General features: G+C 47.9%; 1 protein-coding gene across 1 annotated transcript in view; it reads left to right on the forward strand.

Annotated features, from left to right (window-relative positions):
• The window catches only part of LOC135057195 (uncharacterized), a 166218-nt gene that overhangs the window by 21470 nt on the left and 119399 nt on the right, over positions 1-25349 (forward strand). The window lies entirely within an intron of this gene.

The raw sequence follows: 25349 nt of genomic DNA on the forward strand, positions 1-25349 counted from the left end.
TAATTACCCATCTTACTAGCACTTATGTTCTCCGTCCTCAGTCACAGTGGCGCTTACTCCGGTACACTCTGCATCCGTCCTCGCGGCTTTTCAGAGATAAATCAGCGGGGCTTATTTCAAATGAGAGTCCCAAATAGGTAAGTTTTGATGTGTTTCACTCCTGAGATTGGGTCTTTTTCAAAGAGTGTGTCAAGGTGCTATTCACAAATGATTAAGTTAATGAATAGTTTGTGCATATCATCTTGAGAAAAACGGCGTGCGCGGCATTGAAACCTTGGTGGAAATAAGGATGCACTTATTTAATACACTTCTCGTCCTATATATAATTAAACTCTTTCATAAAATAGTCGTTGGGTGCCAGAAATAGTTTGCACAAAATCTCCTGATTAAACAGCTCTCCAAACTGAACTTTACAATGTTTCGGAGCACGCCAGTCCTTTATCAAGTAGACACAATAATATATCTGTATTTCTTCATCAGTGTCTGGGTCCGTATTTTGCTTCTCTGTGTTATGTCTGGGAAGGACAATTCTGCAGGACACTCTCAGGACAAGAGCTGAGCTGTACAAAAGGTGTTTCCCTGTGATAAATGTAAAGCAAAATTCCCTCATGCACGGTCTGACTAGGGGGCCATCTGCACCTCTTGTGAAACAGGGACCAAGAGCAGTGTAGCACCTGCGATTATATATCCACTGTTGGACACACGTCCTTGGGTGGTGACCTTAGTTGTGACATTGCAACAGTTTGCTGCTAGCAGACAAAAGAACTTGGCTGTTCCGGCATCTGTATTGGGTGCTTCAGGGGTCTCTTCCTCTGTGCCGGTTTCAGGGGATTGTGATCCATTCCCTGTGGCTTCCCACTCCATAATTCTGCATTGGGTCCTGGATCTTATCGCTCAGTGTAAGGTTTGGTTCATGTTTCCTCTTCCTTGGAAAGCTTTTGGACCCAGCTGTGTTTCTGGGACGCACCCCGCTTGCAGAAGTGCAAACTCCAAGTAATACTTAATTCCCAGGAAGGTTTTGATTCTGAGGTTTACTCTCAGGTGGAAGATGACTCTTTGGAAGACCCTGACATGGATCTTTCCTTGGTAACGGAGGCTGATTCTTTGGACATCCGGGATATCGAGGCTCTGATCAAAGCCAAGAGAGGGGTTCTGCAGATTTCTGATTTTCTGGTGATTCAGGAGGTTTCTATGTACAGTATGCAGCCGGTTACCTTTCCTGCTTCTCTGCAATTGGAAAATAGCTTAACCATGACTTGATCTGATCTAGTTTCAGATATCTTTGTGCATATCCTCTCTCTACCGACTTTCCAACAGGGGATAGATTAAAGCTGCAATCCCCACTGTTTGTTGACCCCTCCATTGCCAGACTGTCCATGAAGATGACAACTCTGGTTCCGGGGTCTTCTCTTCAAGACAAGTCTGATCACAAACTGGAGTCTGCTCTGAAGAACATCTTTGTAGTAACTTGAGCTTCTCTTCGCATCATCTTGGTCTCCGTCTGGGTAAATAAAGTGGTGTAATAATAGGTGGACCTGCCCTGTGATTGGCTCCGGTCTGGTATCCTGCATTCTGACTTGATTCCTCTAGTCAATCATATCCAGGAATCTGCCTCTTTTCTGGGTCTCGAAGCAGTTTTGGATTGTTCCATGGTCTCTGCTTCAGTAATTGCGGCTCACGTGCTTTCTGGCTGAGGTCCTGGGTGGCCGATGCAGAATCTAAGTGATCTTTGGAGGCCTTGCCTTTTTTTAGTGATGCCTTCTTGGGCCCTGGGTATGGAGGGAAAGAGTTCCTTTATCCATTCCTCAGCTCCCAATGCCAAGAGTTCATTGGGGCTCTCTTTTTGTTCCTTTTGGCACTCAGGTAAGATATGTTTCCTCTGTTCCAGTGGTCAGGCCTCCTTGGCAAAGGGGGGCAGGTCTATGGGCCAATAATCCTGGTCTGGCTGCTGACCTGATGCTGATCTTTTAAGAACCTTTCCACATAACGGGATGCCCCCAGTAAAGGGAGATCCTATGGTTTGAGCCCGACTGCTTTTTTTTTTTCAGGCCTTGGTTTCCTTATGGCTATGTCCCATTGTCCAGTGACACACTAGCCTCGCTGAAAGGGAAAAGGTTTATTTTGGTTACTTACCATTGAATCCTTTTCTCTGAAGCAGGCTGTGGGGCACTGTGTTCCCTCCCTCACACTCAGGTCTGCGAGGTTTAGGTTCTTGACTGTCTTTGTTCTAACAGTTTCACTGGGTTATTGCTACTCCTTGCCGGACTCTTTTAACAGACTTACTTGTATTACGGGGTTGTAGATGGGAGGAGCTTAGAATTAAATGACCAAAAATCCTCTATCATTCCAAGCGCCTTTCTCTGGAGGAGCTGTGCGGAATCTATTCTCCTCAGATGTTTCGATTCCAGTTACAGCAGATCAAAGAAAGGCAGAGTTTATCTTTATTATTTATTATTAACAGTTACTTATATATCACCAGCATATTCTTTTTATGCTTTACAATTGGGAAAAAACAGTAATAAAAAAAAAGACTTCCGCAAAGAGGTAAGAAAATAAAAAAGAACAGATAAAGAGGTAAGAGGGCCCTGCCCGCAAAGCTTACAATCTGTATGGAAATAAGCATTGATAATCAAGGGCTACTATTCAAATCTGTATGTGGTTCCCAAGCTTGATGGTTCTGTGAGATCTATTCACAATCTGAAGTAATTGAACATTCATATATGCCGCAGAAAGATGGAATTTTTTATTTATTACTAGTTATTTAAATAGCGCACACATATTCCGCAGCGCTTTACAGAGAATATTTTGGCCATTCACATCAGTCCCTGCCCCAATGGAGCTTACAATCTATATTCCCTATCACATGTACACACAGACACATTCGCACTAGGGTTAATTTTGTTGAGAGCCAATTAACCTACCAGTATATTTTTGGATTGTGGGAGGAAACAGGAGTACCCGGAGGAAACCCACGCAAGTACGGGGAATATACAAACTCCACACAGTTAGGGCCATGGTGGGAATCGAACCCATGACCTCAGTGCTGTGAGGCAGTAATGCTAACCATTACACCATCCGTACTGCACCCTGTGCAGTGGTTCTCAGCATGGAGAGGGGGAATTCCTGTTGTCCATGGACATCAAGGATGCTTATCTCCATATTCCCAGCCTCACCAATATCTCAAGTTTGCTATACTGGACACTCATAAACAATTCAAGATTCTTCTACCATTTGGCTTCTTGACCACCTCTTGGCTCTTCACAAAGTGTCACCAACTCACTGGGTGTGAACACTGTCCTGTATCTCGATGACCTCATCAAGGCACTTCCTCTGAGATTCAGTCCCATGATTGACATATTGGGTGTTGATCTCTCACGAATGGAATATCAACTTCTTTTTAAGTCTCTGGCTTAAATTAATCTTGAGTATCTCGCATGAAAGACGGTCTTCCTTTTTGCCTTTGCCTCGGATATGAGGGTTTCAGAGCGCAGCGCAGTGCTTTGCTTTTTCTTGTCTTTACTCTTTTCTAGTGTTTCATGATGACCAAGCTGTGCTTCATGGACGGCCCTTCTTCTTTCTCGGTTCTACATAAATAAACCGATTGTGGTTCCAGTTTTGCTCAATGATTCTTCCCTTGAGGGTGAGGCTTACAGCTCATTTTACTTGTTTGGTGAGTGCTTCTTGGGCTGCGCAGTATGGAGCCTCTGCAGATCAGCTGTGGTGGACAGCCACCTGGATGTCCTTGCTTACCTATTTACGATTCTGTCGGACAAAGGTTGCCCTTTCCTGATTCTGGTGGTTTGGGTTCTCCTCACCATGGATGCAAGTATCCGAGGTTGGGGAGCTGTGGCCGGACGACGACACGTCTTCCAGGGTCGGTGGTTGGCTAGAGAAGCGACACTACCAATCAACATTCTGTAACTTTGGGCAGTTTATCAGGTATTTGTCAAGCCCAAATAACATATAGGTAGTAGCGCTAATGCATATAATCAGGTATGAAATATCTGAATATACTGTATATCATATGCAGTAAACAATGGATGCAATAAAATGTAATTAATTTAATATGTAATCATTTGTCAAGCACGGCATCTTCTACAACACAAGATGGTGAAGGTGCAATCAGACAGTGCAACCACTGTCGCCTATATAAATTATCAGGGAGACACCAGAAGTCAATATGTCATGCGGGAAGTCAGTCGCATCTGGGGGTCAGAACGATTCTTGACAGCCCTCTCAGCAACGTACATCCTGGAGGTCGGGAATTGGAATGTGGACTTCCTCAGCAGTCAGGACGTTCACTCTGCAGAGTGATCCCTTCACCTTGATGTATTCCAGATGATGGTCCACCGCTGGGGCCATCCAGACATTGACTTGATGGCTACCCGACGGAATCCCAAACTTCCTTGATGTTGCTCCTGCACCAAAGACCCAGGGGCCATTCTGGTGGATGCTCTCGTGGTACTTTGGAACTTCCCACTCGTGTACTTCTTCCACGATCGCTCTGTTACCACGGGTCCTCCACAAGCTAATGTTAGAGGGCAGTACCACCATTCTAGTCACGCTAGACTGGCCATGGAGGTCTTGGTATGTAGACCTGCACAGTCTGTCCATCGAGCCCCTGTGGCGATTGCCTCTCAGGTTGCATCTGCTCTCTTCGAGTCCCTGCTTTCACCCGACCTGGCCATTCTGGCTTTAATGGGGTGGCTATTGAGAGCTTGATCCTGAGGACTCGAGGGCTGCCAGATTCTGTTATTCAGACCATGCTCTGTGTCAGGAAGCCTTTATCTGCAAAGATCAAATATTGCATCTAGCAGGCCTAATTCATTATTTTTCTGCCCATGGTGGGGACCCTGTGGTTTTTCGCATTTCCTGTATTCTGTCTTTCCTACAGACTGGTTTGGACCTGCATCTGCGTTTGTTTTCCTTAAAAGAGCAGGTGTCTGCCCGCTCAGTACTTTTCCAGTGCAAAGTATCCCTACTGTTCAGACTCGGGGTGCATCTTCCTCTGATCCGTCGCTGGTCACTGTGGATGTGGTCCAGGCTCTTATGTCGATCGCAGTAAGGACATTCATAGGTCTGATTCCTTCTTTGTCCTGTATGGTTTCACTAGACGTGGCTGGCCGGCCTCTAAGCAGACCTTGGCCTGTTGGTTGATTTTAAAGATTCGTCATGCATATACTCCGGTTCCTTCTTAGGTCCGTGCTCATTCCATCAGGTCAGTAGGGTCCTCCTGGGCAACCCGCTGTGGTTCCTCTGCAGAGCAACTCTGTAAGGCAGTCATGTGGTCTTCTGCTCACACTTTTGTCAAATTCTGCAGCTTTGACACCTTTACATCCTCGCATGCTGGATTTGAACGCAGGGTCTTAAGCGCAGCACAGGTGTGTTCCTTCCCTTAAGGGGACAGCTTTAGGACATCCCAAGGTCTCCAGTGTCCCCCATGTATGGTAGGAGAATAGGGGATTTGGTTCTTGCATATAACTTTTTTCAGAGTGCATGGGGAACACTGGATGCCCGCCCTCATGCCCCCGGTTAGCAGGGGGGTTTGTGGTTGCGGCACTTGATTCCGTCGCAGCTTGGGCATCTGTGCCATTCTTCTTTCCTCTCATCCATTTATCAGTCTCTGTTGTTAAGTTTAACTGGCTTCCCTGGGCTGGGAGTGGGGTGGAGGGGCCTAGGCTGCAGCCAAAAAAAGTTAACTATTTGTTGCCCAGGACTCCTGCAGCTCCACCATACCCAAGGTCTCCAGTGTCTCCTGTGGACTACAAAAAAGTGTTTTATAGGTAAGAATGAAAATCCCCCTTTTCTTTGTCCTTCATCTCCCCGTCTTTTACATAATGCTATAGTAGTTGTAGTCTAAGAATGACAGACAAAGATAGTCTTAGGCAACTAAAACATGAATCTGTTGTGGGGAGACGCAAAAAACATGGAGCAATTCCCAATATCAGATTTGCTCCCAAGAATTGTACAAAGTTTGAGTTCTACATGTTATATTATGCCTACCTCAAATGTCACACAAACCCCTTCTGCCTGTGTAGAATTAGGTTTTATGGTCCTCTGGCCAGAGCAAGCTTATATCTCCGCAGGGGTACATCAGAGAAGGAGAATATGGAATTTAAATAATACAGCAAATCAGTATCAATAAAAAGGACCCGTGAATACATTATATGGGTGGGTCTTCAGAAGTTATATTCACTCACGTAATCCATTTTTTTTTAAAAATTCAATACTTTTTATTGATTTTCTGTATTCCGAGAAAACAAAAACTAAACCAGAACAAATCCTATCCTAGGGAATGTGCAGATTCCCATCATTTGTAACATACATTTCTATCAGAAAGAGGTGCAGGCTTAAATTCCGAGACAGAAATTCCGAATTAGGACTGAATTCGCGGGTTAGCATGGAGCGCACAAATACATTATACCATATACATATTAGTTTGTGACAACAAATCAAAATCATATAACAATCGCATAGCAACATCATGGTCAAAGGAGCGGCCGGCCGCAGGCGCCAAGGAGCAACACACAGAAAGGATAGGCAACTCACACGATGCACATCCATGTTCACAGACCCACTCTAGCCCTCAATTACATATCCAGTCCCCCAGATATCTAGATACGGAGCTCGCAATGGTGAGCGCTCAGACACTCCGGTTCAGGGAGTATGGAGATTCAAGCCATCTACCCCACAGGTCTTGATACTTTTTCCTCGCTTTTCTAGCTAAGTATACATATTTCTCGTGTGAGGTCGTATCGTTTACAAGTGAGACCCAGGACCGCAATGTGGGCATATCTTTGGCTAGCCAAAGCCTGGCTATACACACCTTGGCCAGGCCACATAGATTAATTACATATCTTCTGGCAGGGGGGTCCAGGGCATCCTCCTCCACAGCTGATAACACACACGTCATCGGGGAGCATACAGATGAGGGAATTCCAGTCGACACCAGGGCGTTAATAACCCCTGACCAGAATACAGCAATATTGGGGCAAATCCAGATAATGTGCCAGAATTCTGCGTCCAGACTACCACATTTAGGACATCTGGTGGAATGAGTACCCCCTATATGGCTCAATCGCACTGGTGTCATATATACTCTGTGTAATATAAACAGTTGAATTTGTTGGTATCTAGTGGTGGTAGTAGAGAATCGTGGAGAACATAAAGTACCCTCCCATACCTCATCAGAGATGACACCCAGGTCAGATTCCCACTTATTCCTAAGAAGGTATAACGGGTCAGAGTAGTGAGAACGAAGCATGCCTGTATAAATGTTGGATACCAGATGTCCGTTCCCCAGGGATTGCAGGAGAGATTTGACCGGGGAGTCAGTAATCATCGGAGTAACGGGAAATTGTGCGTTAATCGCATGTCTCAATTGCAGGTAGCAGTAGAAATGAGAGGAGGGTACACTGTAATCCTGTTGGAGTTGCAGGAAGGATTTCAGTATACCATCGTTATACAAGTGTCCCAGGGATGTCACCCCCCACCTCCCCAGTCTGCAGCGAGGCCAATTCTGGAAAGCTGAAAGCATTGTCCAGAGGAGTATCTAGGTCAATACCTTGGCCCAATAGGATAACCTGTACCTGTTTCCATACAAGAATGGCCTGTTTTATTATAGGGATCTTGGACACTTTTGGGTTCCCACAGAGAAGCATCTGCAATGGAGAGCCGTCAGGATACACCCGCAAAAGCATTTGTGAGTGTATAGTGAGAGCATCAGAAGCAGTCACCCACTCCCATATATGCGCCAACTGCGCAACGTAGTAGTAAAATCGAAAGATAGGGAGAGCCAAGCCTCCCAACACTCTCGGTCTGGACAAGATGTCAAGTCTCAACCGCGCTCTCCTGCTGGCCCAGATCAAGGAAGACAGCAGACTATCAATCTGTCTGAATATTTTTAAGGCAATGTATATAGGGGACTGCTGGAGGACGTAAAGGAGTTTAGGCAAATACACCATTTTCACCAAGTTCCCAAAACCTTGACCTTCGAGCGGAGATACACCATCTGTGGCACAATATTAAGGGGAACGTAGGTACTAGGGTCATTTGATACCCATATACCCAGGTATTTGAAAGAATCTACCCATTTAAGCGGGGTTTGGACCAATGGGGCCACCGGGACCATGCCTCTAAGTGGAGTAATGGTGGATTTATCCCAGTTAATTTGGAGCCTGGAGAAGCGTCCGTAGTTGGTTATCAAATCAAGGAGTTTTGGCGAGGAGGAAACATAATCATCCACGAAGAGCAAGAGGTCATCAGCGTATAACGCTATCTTATCCTCTCTAGCGCCCACCCTAATACCCACAATATCATGAGTAGCTCTAATCAAACACGCCAAAGGTTCAATTGCAATGGCAAACAGAGTCGGGGAGAGAGGGCAGCCTTGTCTCGTTCCCCTGGACAAGGGGAAGGAGTGCGATACAAACCCGTTCACCGAGACTCTGGCCACGGGCAGGAAATATAATAATTTAACATAGCTGACAAAGTTGTGACCCATGCCAAACCTTCCCATAGGAAGGCCCACTCCACAGAGTCAAAGGCCTTTGCGGCATCTAAAGAGGCTATAACGGCAGAGCGGGCCTCCCCCCGAGAAACCTGAAAATGAGTAAACAGGCGCCTCAAGTTAACAGCAGTGGACTTACCAGGCATGAAGCCCGTTTGGTCAGGGTGAATCATTTGGGTGATAACCCTATTAAGTCTGGAAGCCAGAACCTTGGCTAAGATTTTAACATCCGTGGGCAGCAGGGAAATAGGACGGTATGAGTCAACCCTCCTGGGGTCTTTATCTGGCTTGGGAATTACTATAATCAAAGCCTCCGCCATAGACGGAGGAAGCATGTTCTGGGCAAAAATTTTATTGAATTAGTCAAGCAATTGAGGGGCAAAAAATTTCGTATGTTTCTTGTATAATTATGATGGAATGCCATCAAGGCCAGAGGCCTTACCATCGGGGGAGGCAGAGATCGCCATCTCAATCTCCTCCAATGACAAAGGAGCATCAAGAAGAGCCCTGGCTTCACTGGAGATACAGGGCAATTGAATTCCATCTAAATAATTACTCAGTTCTAGCGGGGAACAGGTCAATTTGGAACTATAAAGTGCTTGATAGTGTCACAACTGAGGGCCTGAGCTGACGGGAGGCAGCCTCAGTTGTAGGGGCTGAGATGTACCGGAACCTGGGAGGTTGTATCAGACCCCTGGACATGTAAGTAACATGAATAATAACTGCCCGAAGGCGTGACCACGACAACTTGGATAAAAGTCAATGATGTTTATTATGACAACTCCGCAACACAGCAGCAGTAAAAGAAAACGTAAAAGTCAGCAAAGAATAAATACAGTTCCTGGGTACTACAGGATGGCAGGAGCCACAGGGCACTGGTAGTGTGAGATAGTTCTTATGATCTTCTAGATGGAAAGTCCTTACCAGGCCCGACTGTAGCAATGGAGATAACCCAGGATTGTGCCAGCTGGTGTTCCAGGAAAAGCTGGGTTGCTGAAGATAAAACAGCTGCTGTGGATACTGGCTGGAACCAGACTGTTGTTAGCACGGAGTGGATACTGGCTGGAACCAGTTAAATAATAAATGAACTTGGGAGCGATGAAATATGAACTGAAATGTAGAACTTGAGAGCGGAGAAATAATAATACCGGTGGAGAGTGGTAAAGTGTAGAAAGGACACCGGCCCTTTAAGGAAGCTGTACTCTGCTGGAAGCTGAGCTGGAAGCAGGTAATGTTGTAGCTGGAAACAGATGAATCCACAATGGATTGGAGAGTCAGGCTACACCGCAGGTGGAATGCTGGTGCGGGTCTCTATGGTGGAAGTCTTGAGACAGGAGCTGGAACCTGGAAGACAATCACAGGAGAGAGACAAACAGGAACTAGGTTTGACAACCAAAGCACTGACGCCTTCCTTGCTCAGGCACAGTGTATTTATACCTGCAGCAAGGAAGGGATTGGCTAGGCAATTATGCAGATTATCAATACTGAGAACAGATTGGTGGAAATGATCAGCTGACAGAATCCAAGATGGCTGCGCCCATGCAGACACTTGGAGGGAAGTTTGGTTTGTAATCCATGTGGTAATGAAAACAGTAATGGCGGCGCCGGCCACCGGAGACAGGAGGCGCCAGGCTGACAGATGCACATCCAACCACGCGGACACAGCGGAGGCCGCGGCTGACGTAATCGCCACTCAGACACTCTGCATGCAGAAGTTCAGGGACGGCGGCGGAGGCCGCGGGAGACGCCATGCCAGGTGTAATATGGCGTTTACTGTGACAGCGTCCCAGAGTGACAGGAGAGGATACAGGAATGTACACATCAGGATAACAGATGGGATCCGGTCCTGGAGCGCTGAGCCAGCCTTAGGAGGCATCTGATGGGTAAGAAATGGCGTCCAGATACCCGGATCGTGACAGCACCCCCCCCTTTAGGAGTGGCCCCAGGACACTTCTTTGGCTTTTGAGGAAACTTGGAATGGAATCTCCGGGCCAAGGCAGGAGCATGGACATCAGAAGCATTGGTCCATGAACGTTCCTCAGGACCATAACCCTTCCAGTCAATAAGATATTGTAGTTGACCGTAACGGTGACGTGAGTCCAGGATCTTGGCCACTTCATACTCAACGCCTCGTTGAGTTTGGACTTTCGGAGTTGGAGGAAGTGAGGAATGAAACCGATTCAAGATCAGCGGTTTCAACAGGGAAACATGGAATGTCCTGGGTATTTTTAAGAAGGGAGGCAACTGGAGTCTGTAAGCAACAGGATTGATGACTTGTTCAATCTTGAAAGGACCGATATAGCGAGGTGCAAACTTCATACTGGGAACTCTTAACCTCAAATTCTTCGTGGATAACCATACCCGATCACCCACCTTGAGAGCAGGAACTGCTCGACGCTTCTTATCCGCAAACTTCTTGTACCTGAACGATGCCTTGAGCAGAGCTGATCGTACGCTCTTCCAGATATTGGCAAACTGATGCAAGGTGATATCCACTGCGGGAACAGAAGTTGCTGGAAGCGGTTGGAACTCAGGGACTTTAGGGTGGAATCCAAAGTTAGTGAAGAATGGTGTTGAAGCAGATGAAGAATGATACTGGTTGTTATGACAGAACTCGGCCCAGGGAAGTAATTGAACCCAGTCATCTTGAGAGGAGGACACATAGATGCGGAGGAAGGCCTCCAAGTCCTGATTCACCCTCTCGGTTTGACCATTGGTCTGAGGATGGTAAGCCGTGGAAAACTTTAGCTTGACTTGGAGGACTTGACATAAACTTCGCCAGAATTTGGCTGTGAATTGAACTCCTCGATCTGAGATAATTTCTTCAGGAAGACCGTGGAGTCTGAAGATCTCTTGTATGAATACTTGAGCCAACTTGGAAGCTGACGGAAGACCGGTGAGAGGAATGAAGTGTGCCATCATGGTGAACCGGTCAACTACCACCCAGATGGTATTGAACTTGTTGCACATGGGTAAGTCTGTAATGAAATCCATCGACAAGTGGGTCCATGGTCGACGGGGAACGGATAGTGGAACCAGTTGCCCCGCAGGCGACTGGCGGGATACTTTATGTTGGGCACACTTTGGGCAAGATGCAATAAACTCCAAGACGTCCTTTTTCAGAGTTGGCCACCAATAGGACCTAGAGATAAACTCCAGGGTTTTTTGGATACCTGTATGTCCGGCAAAACGGGAAGCATGGGCCCAATGCATGAGCTTCTTCCTTAGCATCGGCTTCACAAAACTTTTCCCTGATGGGGGCGTAGAGTCCATCCCTACCGTGGAGAATGCCAACGGATTTATAATAGGATGCTTGTCTGAAGACTCTGACTCATTCTCTTGCTCCCATGAGCGGGAAAGGGCATCGGCCTTGCGATTCTGAGAGCCCGGACAGAACTGGAGTTTAAAGTCGAACCTGGAAAAGAAAAGTGCCCATCTGGCCTGACGAGGGTTGAGACATTGTGCGCCCTTCAGGTATAAAAGGTTCTTGTGGTCTGTAAGTATGGTGATTGAATGAGAAGCTCCCTCCAACAGATACCTCCACTCTTCTAGAGCGAGCTTGATGGCTAGCAACTCCTGGTCGCCAATGGCATAGTTGCGCTCAGCTGGGGAGAACTTCCGGGAGAAGAAACTGCAGGATGTAAATGGCCATCTTTAGCCCTCTGAGATAACACCGCTCCTACTCCAACGGAGGAGGCATCCACCTCTAAGATGAAAGGAGAGTCGATGTCAGGCTGTTTCAGAACAGGCGCAGAGATGAACCTTTGTTTTAAAAGATTAAATGCTTGCATGGCTTCTTCAGACCACTTGGACGGGTTAGCACCCTTCTTAGTGAAAGCAGTAATAGGCGCCACAATGGTGGAAAAGTCTCGTATAAACTTTCGGTAATAGTTGGCGAACCCTAAGAACCTCTGGACCCCTTTGAGGGTTAAGGGTACCGGCCAATTTTGGATTGCTTGTAGTTTCTCAGGATCCATCTCTAGTCCGGAACCGGACACAATGTACCCTAGAAACGGAATGGACTTGACTTCAAAGACGCATTTTTCTAATTTGCAATAGAGATGATTGACACGGAGACGGGACAGAACCTCTTTACCCCAAAAACGATGTTCCTTTAAATCGTTGGCAAAAATGAGGATATCGTCTAGATAGACCACGACATGACGGTATAGAATGTCTCTGAAGATCTCATTGACAAAATGCTGGAAGACAGCTGGAGCATTGCTCAATCCGAAGGGCATGACGAGGTACTCATAATGTCCGTCACGGGTGTTAAAGGCGGTCTTCCACTCGTCACCCTCACGGATCCGGATGAGATTGTATGCACCTCGCAAGTCCAGCTTTGTAAAGATGGTAGCTCCGCTAACTCTGTCAAAGAGCTCAGTAATCAGGGGTAAAGGATAACGGTTCTTGATGGTAATGTCGTTCAAACCTCTGTAGTCGATGCACGGCCGCAGACCACCATCTTTCTTTTTTACAAAAAAGAAGCCTGCGCCGGCTGGAGAAGAAGAAGGTCGAATGAACCCCTTTGCTAGGTTCTCTTTAATATATTCCTCCATAGAATGCGTCTCAGGCAGAGACAACGGATAAGTTCGGCCTCGAGGTGGAACCTTCCCTGGAACGAGATCAATCGGACAGTCCCATTCTCTATGAGGAGGAAGGATATCAGCAGAAGCTTTACTGAACACATCCGTGAAATCTTGATATGGAGGAGGTGGAACATCAGACGACCTGGGGGAGGAAGAACAGACAGGCAATACTTTAAACAAACATGTCTCAGCACAGGAGGAACCCCATGCCAGGATTTGCGTAGTCGTCCAATCAATTGTAGGATTGTGAAGACGGAGCCATGGAAGGCCCAGGACCACAGGATGTGTGGCTCTTGGAATCACTAAAAAAGAAATAAGTTCGGAATGAAGAACTCCCACTCTCAGACGAACTGGTAGAGTCCTTAAAGAAATAACTGCATCAAAAATTTTGCTGCCATCCACGGCAGTTAAAGAAATGGACGAAGGAAGTCTCTCGGTGGGTAGGGACCACCGTTTAACATAGGCTTCGGTAATAAAGTTCCCAGCTGCTCCGGAATCAAGGAGGGCAATGACGTTCCGATAACGTTGAGCAACTTGAAGCGAGACTGGGAGATTACAATCTTGAGGAGATGGAGAGGAGATCATTACTCCTAGCCGGCCCTCTCCTTGGCGAGCTAGGATTTGGAGTTTCCCGGACGTTTGGGACAGGCATTAATGGTGTGAGACGGAGCTGCACAATAGAGACAGAGAAACTCGGAGAGACGTCTTCGGCGCTCAGCAGGAGTTAAACGGGAACGGCCAAGTTGCATGGGCTCATCTTTAGATGGTGACAGTTGACGAGGAGGAGGAGCAGAAGATTTTGGAGCAGATGATCTTCCACGCTCAGTTGCTCTCTCTCTGAAACGTAAATCAACTTTCGTGCAGAGTGAGATTAGCTCATCTAACTTAGAAGGTAAGTCTCTGGTAGCTAACTCATCTTTAATACGCTCAGATAAGCCATGCCAGAATGCAGCATACAGGGCCTCGTCGTTCCATGCCAGTTCGGATGCCAGGATCTGGAACTGTATCAGATATTGTCCTACAGTACGTGACCCCTGGCGTAAACGGAGAATCTCTGATGAAGCTGAGGTTACCCGGCCTGGCTCGTCGAAGATGCGCCTGAATGTTGACACGAAGGCAGTGTAGGAAGATAGCAGGGTGTCGGACCTCTCCCATAACGGTGATGCCCAATCAAGGGCTGAGCCACTGAGAAGAGAAATAATGTAGGCAATTTTTGTACGGTCACTGGGAAAATTGCCAGGTTGTAGCTCAAACTGAATCTCACACTGGTTGAGAAATCCCCTGCAGAATCTTGGAGATCCGTCAAATTTTGCTGGCGTTGGAAGATGAAGACGTGGAGCAGAAATGGGTAAGGTGGGTGGGGTTATAGCTGGAGTCACTGTGGTTGACGCACCAGACGCGCCTGATCCACGGAGAGTTGTCTGAATCCCATCCAGCCGAGTAGAGAGATCCTGGAGACAGCGGATGATGTGGCCCTGTGCAGCCTCCTGATGTTCTAGTCGGGCTGCCAGTTCTTGCATCGGCCTGGCCGCTTGATCCTGGTCTCCGGCTGGATTCATTAGGTCAGTGCTTACTGTCACAACTGAGGGCCTGAGCTGACGGGAGGCAGCCTCAGTTGTAGGGGCTGAGATGTACCGGAACCTGGGAGGTTGTATCAGACCCCTGGACATGTAAGTAACATGAATAATAACTGCCCGAAGGCGTGACCACGACAACTTGGATAAAAGTCAATGATGTTTATTATGACAACTCCGCAACACAGCAGCAGTAAAAGAAAACGTAAAAGTCAGCAAAGAATAAATACAGTTCCTGGGTACTACAGGATGGCAGGAGCCACAGGGCACTGGTAGTGTGAGATAGTTCTTATGATCTAGATGGAAAGTCCTTACCAGGCCCGACTGTAGCAATGGAGATAACCCAGGATTGTGCCAGCTGGTGTTCCAGGAAAAGCTGGGTTGCTGAAGATAAAACAGCTGCTGTGGATACTGGCTGGAACCAGACTGTTGTTAGCACGGAGTGGATACTGGCTGGAACCAGTTAAATAATAAATGAACTTGGGAGCGATGAAATATGAACTGAAATGTAGAACTTGAGAGCGGAGAAATAATAATACCGGTGGAGAGTGGTAAAGTGTAGAAAGGACACCTGCCCTTTAAGGGAAGCTGTACTCTGCTGGAAGCTGAGCTGGAAGCAGGTAATGTTGTAGCTGGAAACAGATGAATCCACAATGGATTGGAGAGTCAGGCTACACCGCAGGTGGAATGCTGGTGCGGGTCTCTATGGTGGAAGTCTTGAGACAGGAGCTGGAACCTGGAAGACAATCACAGGAGAGAGACAAACAGGAACTAGGTTTGACAACCAAAGCACTGACGCCTTCCTTGCTCAGGCACAGTGTATTTATACCTGCAGCAAGGAAGGGATTGGCTAGGCAATTATGCAGATTATCAATACTGAGAACAGATTGGTGGAAATGATCAGCTGACAGAATCCAAGATGGCTGCGCCCATGCAGACACTTGGAGGGAAGTTTGGTTTGTAATCCATGTGGTAATGAAAACAGTAATGGCGGCGCCGGCCACCGGAGACAGGAGGCGCCAGGCTGACAGATGCACATCCAACCACGCGGACACAGCGGAGGCCGCGGCTGACGTAATCGCCACTCAGACACTCTGCATGCAGAAGTTCAGGGACGGCGGCGGAGGCCGCGGGAGACGCCATGCCAGGTGTAATATGGCGTTTACTGTGACAGCGTCCCAGAGTGACAGGAGAGGATACAGGAATGTACACATCAGGATAACAGATGGGATCCGGTCCTGGAGCGCTGAGCCAGCCTTAGGAGGCATCTGATGGGTAAGAAATGGCGTCCAGATACCCGGATCGTGACAGATAGTATGAGACAAACTCCAGGGGTTAATGCAGCAGAAATAAATGCCTTTGTATACTGTGGGGGAGAACTGCACTTAGGGCACACATAAACCTCCCAGGCCGCGCACTGTCTCCCCCGCAGCGTTAACCGGAAGTTGAGCTGGTGATCTGGAGGGCAGAGGCCACAGCCGCAAGGAGAAGGAGAGCAGCAGCGGGACTCACGGCAGCGTCACAGCGGGAGACCCGGCAGACACCCACCCGGGCAGAAGCAGAGGCAGGCGGAGCTCACACCGGCGCTGTCCCGGCCGCAGATCCACTCGCAGTGTTGCAGGAGGTACGGAGACAGGCAGCGTGTAGGGCAGGGAGCGGACAGCGCGGGGAGACCGGAGCGGCGTCCCACGTGATCCAGTAGACCCAGGAGCTCAGCACACAGAAACGGCCCGGCCGCAGCAGGAGCGGGACGAGCGGGTCCCAAAATGGCACAGGGGCTCCCTCACACGTTTAGGCGGGCAGTGGGGTAGTTTTCGGGCCCAGGGGGGGGACACAGGATGAGGTAGCAGGATGTTAAAGATGGAGAGACACACAGCCTGTGTGCTACTCCATGTCCACCGAAGCCATGCCCCATGTAATCCATTTTAATAACTGGAATTTTGTCATGGCTGGAGGGATTTGTATAAAATAAGAGTCTCTTACATTCAATTGATCTTTAAGGAATTTGGAGAAAAGATTAACATTTCATGTGAACAAGAGTTACCATAGAAAACCGAATGACCTTCCCATAAACCCATTTTCTGCAGCAGGATACATTGGTTTCCACAGGAAAACATTGGGGTGTAGAGTGGATCTTGATCCAGAGGCACCAACAGGCTAAAGCTGTAGGCTGTCCCAGGTTGCATTGAGACCTCCACTATAAACCCCGCCTCCAGGCACTGGAGCTCAGTTTTGAGTTGGTTCCTGCAGCAGCAGGTCACCTAACAGGAGGGCTGCAATGGGCAGCCCTGAAAAAATAGGATTTTGGTTACCTACCGGTAAATCCTCTTCTCGTAGTCCGTGGAGGATGCTGGGGTCCATATTCGTACCATGAGGTATAGACGGGTCCACCAGGAGGCATTGGCACTTTAAGAGTTTAATAGTGTGGGCTGGCTGCTCCCTCTATGCCCCTCCTACCAGACTCAGTCTAGAAACTGTGCCCGAGGAGACGACATACTTCGAGAGAAGGAATTACACAGATAGTGGCGAGATTCATACCAGCTCACACAAACATGCGAATCCGGCCAACATGCCAGAACAACTCAGCAACAGCTGAAACAGTAAATAACGCAGAACTTACCTAGGAACCAGATAACACTGAACCATAAAACCAATGCAGGAACACGAAGCGCTGGGCGGGCGCCCAGCATCCTCTACGGACTACGAGAAAAGGATTTACCGGTAGGTAACCAAAATCCTATTTTCTCTTGCGTCCTAGAGGATGCTGGGGTCCATATTAGTACCATGGGGATGTACCAAAGCTCCCAGTACGGGAGGGAGAGCGTGGAGGCTCCTGCAACACTGCTTGACGAAACTTGAGGTCTTCAGAGGCCAAAGTATCGAACTTGTAAACCTTGGCAAACGTGTTCAACCCCGACCAAGTAGCTGCTCAGCAGAGTTGCACCGCCGAGACACCCTGGGTAGCCGCCCAGGAAGAGCCCACTGTACGAGTAGAGTGGGCCTTTACAGATTTCGGACACTGTAATCCTGCCGTGGAATAAGCATGCTGGATAGTGAACCTGATCTAGCGAGAAATCTACTGCTTAGAAGCAGGACATCCAATTTTCTGGGGATCATAGAGGACAAACAGATGGTCACTTTTCCTATGACGAGCCGTCCTCTTCACGTAAATATTCAAAGTCCTCACCACATCCAAGGCCACTGGCACCACAATAGGTTGGTTGATATGGAAAGCCGACACAACCTTAGGCAGGCAGGAACTGTGGACGAGTCCTAAGTTCCGCACTGTCCTCATGGAAGATCAGATAGGGGCTTTTACAAGATAAAGCCCCCAATTCCGATACGCGCCGGGCAGAAGACCAGGCCAACAAGGTGACCGCCTTCCACGTGAGAAACTTGAGATCGGCCTCCTGTAGAGGTTCAAACCAAGCAGATTGCAGGAACTGCAACACCACATCAAGATCCCATGGTGCCGTAGGCGCCACAAAGGGAGGCTGGATGTGTAGAACCCCTTTCAAAAAGGTCTGAACCTCAGGAAGAACAGCCAATTGTTTTTGGAAGAAGATGGACAAAGCAGAGATCTGGACCTTGATGGAGCCGAATCTCAGTCCCATATCCACCCCTGCTTGCAGGAAAAGGAGAAAACGTTCAAGTTGAAACTCCACCGCCGGAAACTTCTTGGCCTCACACCAAGAAACATATTTCTTCCAAATGCGATGGTAATGTTTAGACGTTACCCCCTTCCTGGTTCATATCAGGGTAGGAATGACCTCACTCGGGATACCTTTCCGAGCTAAGATCTGGCGTTCAACCGCCATGCCATCAAACGTAGCCGCGGTAAGTCTTGATAAGCGAACGGCCCCTGCAGAAGCAGATCCTCCCGAAGAGGTAAAGGCCGTGGATCTTCCAGCAGAAGATCCAGCAGATCCGCGTACCAAGCCCTCCTTGGCCAGTCCGGAGCAATGAGGATTGCCAGAACCTTTGTTCTCACGAGCTGAAGAACCTTTGGTATCAGAGGAAGTGGAGGGAACACATACACTGACTTAAACACCCACGGTGTTACCAGTGCATCCACCGCCACTGCCTGTGGGTCTCTTGACCTGAAACACTACCTCCGTAGCTTCTTGTTGAGGCGTGAGGCCATCATGTCTATGTGAGGAACCCCCCACCAACCGGTTACCTCCTCAAACACCTCCGGATGGAGGCCCCACTCCTCTGGATGGAGATCGTGTCTGCTGAGGAAGTCTGCTTCCCAGTTGTCTACGCCCGGAATGAAGATTGCCGACATCGCCACTGCGTGCCCTTCTGCCCAGATGAGGATTTTTGACACCTCTGACATGGCAGCCCTGCTCTTCGTTCCGCCTTGTCGGTTTATGTAGGCCACTGTGGTCACATTGTCCGACAGCACCTGAACAGCCCGATCCTGTAGAAGGTGTGCTGCTTGCAGAAGGGCGTTGTATACGGCCCTGAGTTCCAGGATGTATATTGGGATAAGTAACTTTTAGAATAGGCCGTACCGAACCATCCGGTTTTGGTACCACAAAAAGGTTTGAATAATAACCCTTGTTCCACTGCTAAAGTGGGAACGGAACAATGACCTTGTAAAAATAAATCAACGTCACCTTTGTCCAGCGTAGTCAATTCCTCCTGCAGAGTGATTGACCACCTGGCAATAGCTTTAGCAATCCAAGCACAGGCTATAGTAGGCCGCAATATAGCCCCAGAAGCCGTGTAAATGGATTTCAGCGTAGCATCCACCTTGCGATCTACCGGGTCCTTTAACGCGGTAGATCCCGGGACCGGTAATACCACCTGTTTGGACAGCCTAGAGACAGAGGCGTCGACTATCGGTGGGGACTCCCATCTCTTCCTATCTTCCTCTGGGAAGGGAAAAGCCACCAAGACTCTCTTGGGAATCTGGAATTTCTTTTCCGGAATTTCCCATGCCTTTTCAAAGACAGCATTTAATTCTTTGGATGGCGGGAAGGAGAGGGGGGGCTTCTTATTATCTGTAAAGAAGGCCTCCTCCACCTGTTCCAGAGCTGTGTCCGAAATGTGTAAAAATCCCTAACAGCCTCAATCATCAACTGTACCCCCTTGGCAAGTGATGCTGTCCCCCTCAACACATCCCCGTCACCGTCTGCACCGTCAGAGTCGGTGTCCGTGTCATCCTGCATAATTGCAAGTGCACATTTGTGAGAATGTACCGCAGGGGACCCCGAGGAGGCAGTATTAGACCATACCACCATAGAGGATTGTAGGACCTGAGGGGCATGCTCAGTCCTAGCAACCCTATCAGAAATCTGAGAAATAGTCCCCCTCAGAGAGACTAACCATTCTGGCTCTCTAGCTGGGATCTGTGCTAAAACAGTGCAATCCTGATTACATGGAATGGAGTCTTCCTGGGAAGACAAATCCTCTGCAGCATATGAAACAGTGTCCCTAGACATGTTGTCACACACCCTCAAACACCCCACAAACACACAGGGTACTGGGCAGAGTTTCCCCCCAAGAATGGCAGAGAGATACAGAGATTGGAGCCAACCCACACACAGCGCTGTTAGAGTATAGGGAGACCCTAAACCCACGCTGACTGTGTCCCGTAATAGGTGACACAGCCTCAACACAGTCTCCCCCCCCCCCCCCCCCCCCCCCTCTACAACCCTCTGGTACCGTACAGATAGCTGGAGTCATTCAGGAGGGACCTGGCATCCACTGGCAGTGAGCTGCAGGCTGGAAAATGGTGCTGAACGCTGCTGGGTCTGCCCAGAGGAGAAGCTCCGCTTCCTCAATGGCGCTGTCTTCCCGCTCAATGAAGATTATACTGGCCGGAGGAATTTATGCTGGCCTGGATCCACCCACCCCGACAGGCTGCTTGTGGTCAGTGTAGGGTTCGGAGCTGGCCCAGGGCGCCCACCCCCCCGCGCTCCGCACCGTAGTACCGCTGGGCCTTCCAGGAGCGCGGTTAAGACCGCGCTCCTACCCTCTAGCCACCTTCTTCACACTGTCCCCCCGCTTGCAAGGGGGGGGACAGTGACTCACTCGCCACACTTCAGCTCCCTGAGGGGTGGCGGCTGGCTGCCGGGGTGAGCGTTCCCCTACGGCGGGGTGCGATTAGACCTCTCTGGAGCTCAACGTCCAGTCAGCGTGGGTAGTGGCTCAAGACCCCGCAGGGCAGACACTGCTCCCCCCCCTCAGTCCCACGCTGCAGGGAGGCTGTCGCCAGCAGCCTCCCTGTAAAAAAATAAACTCTGAAATAAAGAAAATAAACTCTGTAGAGCTCCCCTAGCTGTGACCAGCTCCTCCGGACACATTTTCTAAACTGAGTCTGGTAGGTGGGGCATAGAGGGAGGAGCCAGCCCCCACTATTAAACTTTTAAAGTGCCAATGGCTCCTGGTGGACCTGTCTATACCCCATGGTACACAGATTGGGTATCTGCACACTCACTATGTATTTGTTTATTGTATTTCTTGTGAGTGTATGTGATTCATCACCATACATTCACTTGGCGAACCCCTTTCCTATATCATATATTATTAAATGTACTCAGGGGGTGCTGTCAACTACAGGGTATTGAAACTAGAATGTAAGAGGAAAGAAACAGAAGGAAATCTGTATTGTTGACGCACTGAGGAGATATTAATTTATTCTAAAATATAACCTTTATTTGATATGCATTAAAATAGAGTTGGATATCGTCCTGAACAGCAGTGAAACATAAGAGTTAAAATGACAGTACTAACAAATATGTGAAAAGACTGGAAAAATGTGAATAAAGAGTTAAAAACGTGTCCACATGTGTTTCACGTCTAATTCTTAGGAGTTGCTGAGATGACTTATATATCAATAGTCTTTATCCAATATCAAAAAGGCTGTCACAATCTATGATGTTGGAACCCGCTATATTACATCAGTGGTCTAAATGTTTACTCTTCATGTGTGTATCTTCTTCACTCCATGAAGATTACCATCTGACGGGTACTCCCCCTTGTGCAGTAGAAATATGTGGACTATAGATTCAAATAAATGCACATATATCACCCAGTTTCAGATAGAATTATCTTTGAGTATATGTGGTTGCTTTAGTCTTAATTTCCCTATTGCTGTAGATATAATTCTCTACTGAAATACGGATCTCCAAGCATCAGGAGTCCTACACACTTACTGTCTATACCTTCAGAGGATCTATTATATGTGTGGGTTAAGTTGCTTCGGAGGTTATAATATTCCCCACTTGTTATGGGAAACGGCCTACGTGTATATTAATACACATCGGCTCTGTTTTAATCTGTCAGGAGTATGGCTAGAAATTGCTTATATTAGGGGTATAGCAGCCCCAATTTTTCTTAGAAAGCAATCCACCTGTAGACTCAACTCATTTCCTGTGCGTCTGTAGTATATTAACACTGAGGATTATTATGTGTATCCTCAATTAATTATAGTGTATTTCTCATTTACATAATGATTTCCCATTAGTCAATGTAAATCACTGTTATGCCATTAAAGGAATAAACCTTATTTGATTGGTTAACAGTAACAGTGAGGTTAATGGTGGGGTATAACAGTCCAAGCTTAAATATAAAGTGACCCTCAGTGTTAATATACTACAGACGCACAGGAAATGAGTTGAGTCTACAGGTGGATTGCTTTCTAAGAAAAATTGGGGCTGCTATACCCCTAATATAAGCAATTTCTAGCCATACTCCTGACAGATTAAAACAGAGCCGATGTGTATTAATATACACGTAGGCCGTTTCCCATAACAAGTGGGGAATATTATAACCTCCGAAGCAACTTAACCCACACATATAATAGATCCTCTGAAGGTATAGACAGTAAGTGTGTAGGACTCCTGATGCTTGGAGATCCGTATTTCAGTAGAGAATTATATCTACAGCAATAGGGAAATTAAGACTAAAGCAACCACATATACTCAAAGATAATTTTATCTGAAACTGGGTGATATATGTGCATTTATTTGAATCTATAGTCCCCCTTGTGCAGTAGAAATATGTGGAGTACCCGTCAGATGGTAATCTTCATGGAGTGAAGAAGATACACACATGAAGAGTAAACATTTAGACCACTGATGTAATATAGCGGGTTCCAACATCATAGATTGTGACAGCCTTTTTGATATTGGATAAAGACTATTGATATATAAGTCATCTCAGCAACTCCTAAGAATTAGACGTGAAACACATGTGGACACGTTTTTAACTCTTTATTCACATTTTTCCAGTCTTTTCACATATTTGTTAGTACTGTCATTTTAACTCTTATGTTTCACTGCTGTTCAGGACGATATCCAACTCTATTTTAATGCATATCAAATAAAGGTTATATTTTAGAATAAATTCATATCTCCTCAGTGCGTCAACAATACAGATTTCCTTCTGTTTCTTTCCTCTTACATTCTATACCCCATGGTACTAATATGGACCCCAGCATCCTCTAGGACGTAAGAGAAAGCTTTTCTAAGTTGATTTCTTCAACTGGGCTGTCAGCGCTGTATGTCAGGGTGACACTTCAGTGCTGCAGCTCCATCACCTCCCAAGCGGCGTCGCATACTCCCGCGGCTCTGTTCCCTGGTACTTGCGGCGGAGATGCTTAGGCACACAGTCACAGACCGCTCTCCTGGATCACGTGGCTACTACGGGGAGGAGGTAAGAGGGCCCCTTAGGCGGGACCCGCCATTAAATCGCGTTCCGTCCGCGACCTAGGGAGACAGGTCGCGGCACTGGTGTGGACACTGTCACAGAGCAGGGACTTCACTAGACCGCCAGGGCGTAAGAGTACAGGGCGAGTGTACTGACGCCCCATTTAATAAGGCTCCGTAGTACCGGCGGTGGAAGTCCAGCATAGGGGAACCGACGCTTGACCTGTAGCCCTTTCCCCGGCCCAGGGCGCCATCTCTGAGTAGATTTTCCTGCCCTGAAGCTGCCTCACACTCTCCCTCATTCCCTGACAGAGACGCTGGGCGTCATCTTCTGAGCATACTGTAGCTACTACTGGTCTCTGGGATTGCAGGGCAAGGTCTACCTTGTAAAGCCGCCAGTATACAGCGCTGTGACTTTACAAACACTTGAGTATTCTACATGTCTTTATACAGACAGCGTTGGTTAAGAAAGAATGTACCTGTTACAGAATATATTGTGCGAGTATTCTGATATATACTTCCGGTCTAAGACCGTATCCCTGGATATACAGGATGCATACCTGCATATACCTATTGCCATATCGCATCAGCGGTTTCTGCGGTTTGCTAATAGCAACCTCTATTCCAATTCCAGGCACTGCCATTTGGACTGGCTACGGATCCTCAGATCTTCACAAGGTCATGGCTGTTATGACGGCTCATCTCCGTCACCAGGGAGTCAGCATCCTGCCTTATCTAGACGACCTGATCATTCTGCCAAATTCCCACGAAGTCCTCCTCTGTCATCTGCAACTAAAGGTAAACTTCCTGCAAGCCCACGGGTGGCTTATCAAATGGAAGAAGTCCTCGGTGGTCCCAGCTTAGAGCATGGTGCACCTGGGGGGCACTCCTGGACACATACAGTCAGAGACTGTTTCTATCTCCAGAAAAAGTCCTGAAGATTCAGGAAAGGATAAGATGCTTCCTTAGTTGTCCCAGAGTGTCTATACACTCAGCGAGGCAAGTACTTGGCCTGATGTTATCGGCCTTCGACATGGTAGAGTACGCTCAATTTCATTCCCACCCACTACACAGGTTAATCCTTTCCAAGTGGGATGGCCTCCCTCATTGGATCAAATTTCACATGATCTCTTTGACTCCGGAGGTTTGCCTGTCGCTGACCTGGTGAATCCAGTACCAGCAAGAACTGGGGCCGTCCCTTCTGGGCCCCAGACTGGGTTCTGCTGACAACGGACGCCTGTCTGAGGGGATGGGGAGCGGTGTTGGAGCAACACTCTTTTCAAGGTCGTTGGATCAAGGAGGAATCACTCCTTCCAATAAATTTCTGCAGCTGAGGGCAGTGTTCAATGCACTATTTCTCGCCCTACCTCTAGTACAGAACAGGCCTGCTCAAGTACGATTAGACAATGCCACCACAGTAGCATACATAAACCATCAGGGTGACACTCTAGGCCGCATGGCAGTGATGGAAGTGTCGAAAATCCTTTGTGGGGCAGAACGCCATCTGCCAGCCATATTGGCAGTGTTCATTCCGGGTGTTCTGAACTGGGAAACGGACTTCACCAGTCGCCAGGACGTGCACGCCGAAGAGTGGAGTCTTCATCCAGAAGTCTTTTGACTCCTAGTGGATAGGTAGTGTCTACCTGACATAGACCTCATGGCATCTCGACACAATCACAAGGTTCCGGTCTTCTGATCTAGGATCAGGGATTCCATGGAACTTTCGGCTGCCCTATGTGTTCCCTCCAGTGTCTCCTGTCCAGGGTACTATGGAAGTTCAAATCAAGAAGGAGGAATACTACTTCTAGTCGCTCTAGCATGGCCTTGACAGCAATGGTTCTCAGACCTGCAGGGTCTATCGACGGAGCATCCCCTTCCACTTCCTCAGCGCCCGGACCTCCTCGTACGGGGCCCTTGTCTCTACCCAGATCTGGCCAAACTGGCTTTGACGGCATGGCTCTTGAAGCATCACTCCTGAGGGCCAAAGGATTTCCGAGGAGGTTATCCGAACTAATAT

The sequence above is a fragment of the Pseudophryne corroboree genome, chromosome 3, assembly GCF_028390025.1.
Source record: "Pseudophryne corroboree isolate aPseCor3 chromosome 3, aPseCor3.hap2, whole genome shotgun sequence".
Classification (NCBI taxonomy): domain Eukaryota; kingdom Metazoa; phylum Chordata; class Amphibia; order Anura; family Myobatrachidae; genus Pseudophryne; species Pseudophryne corroboree.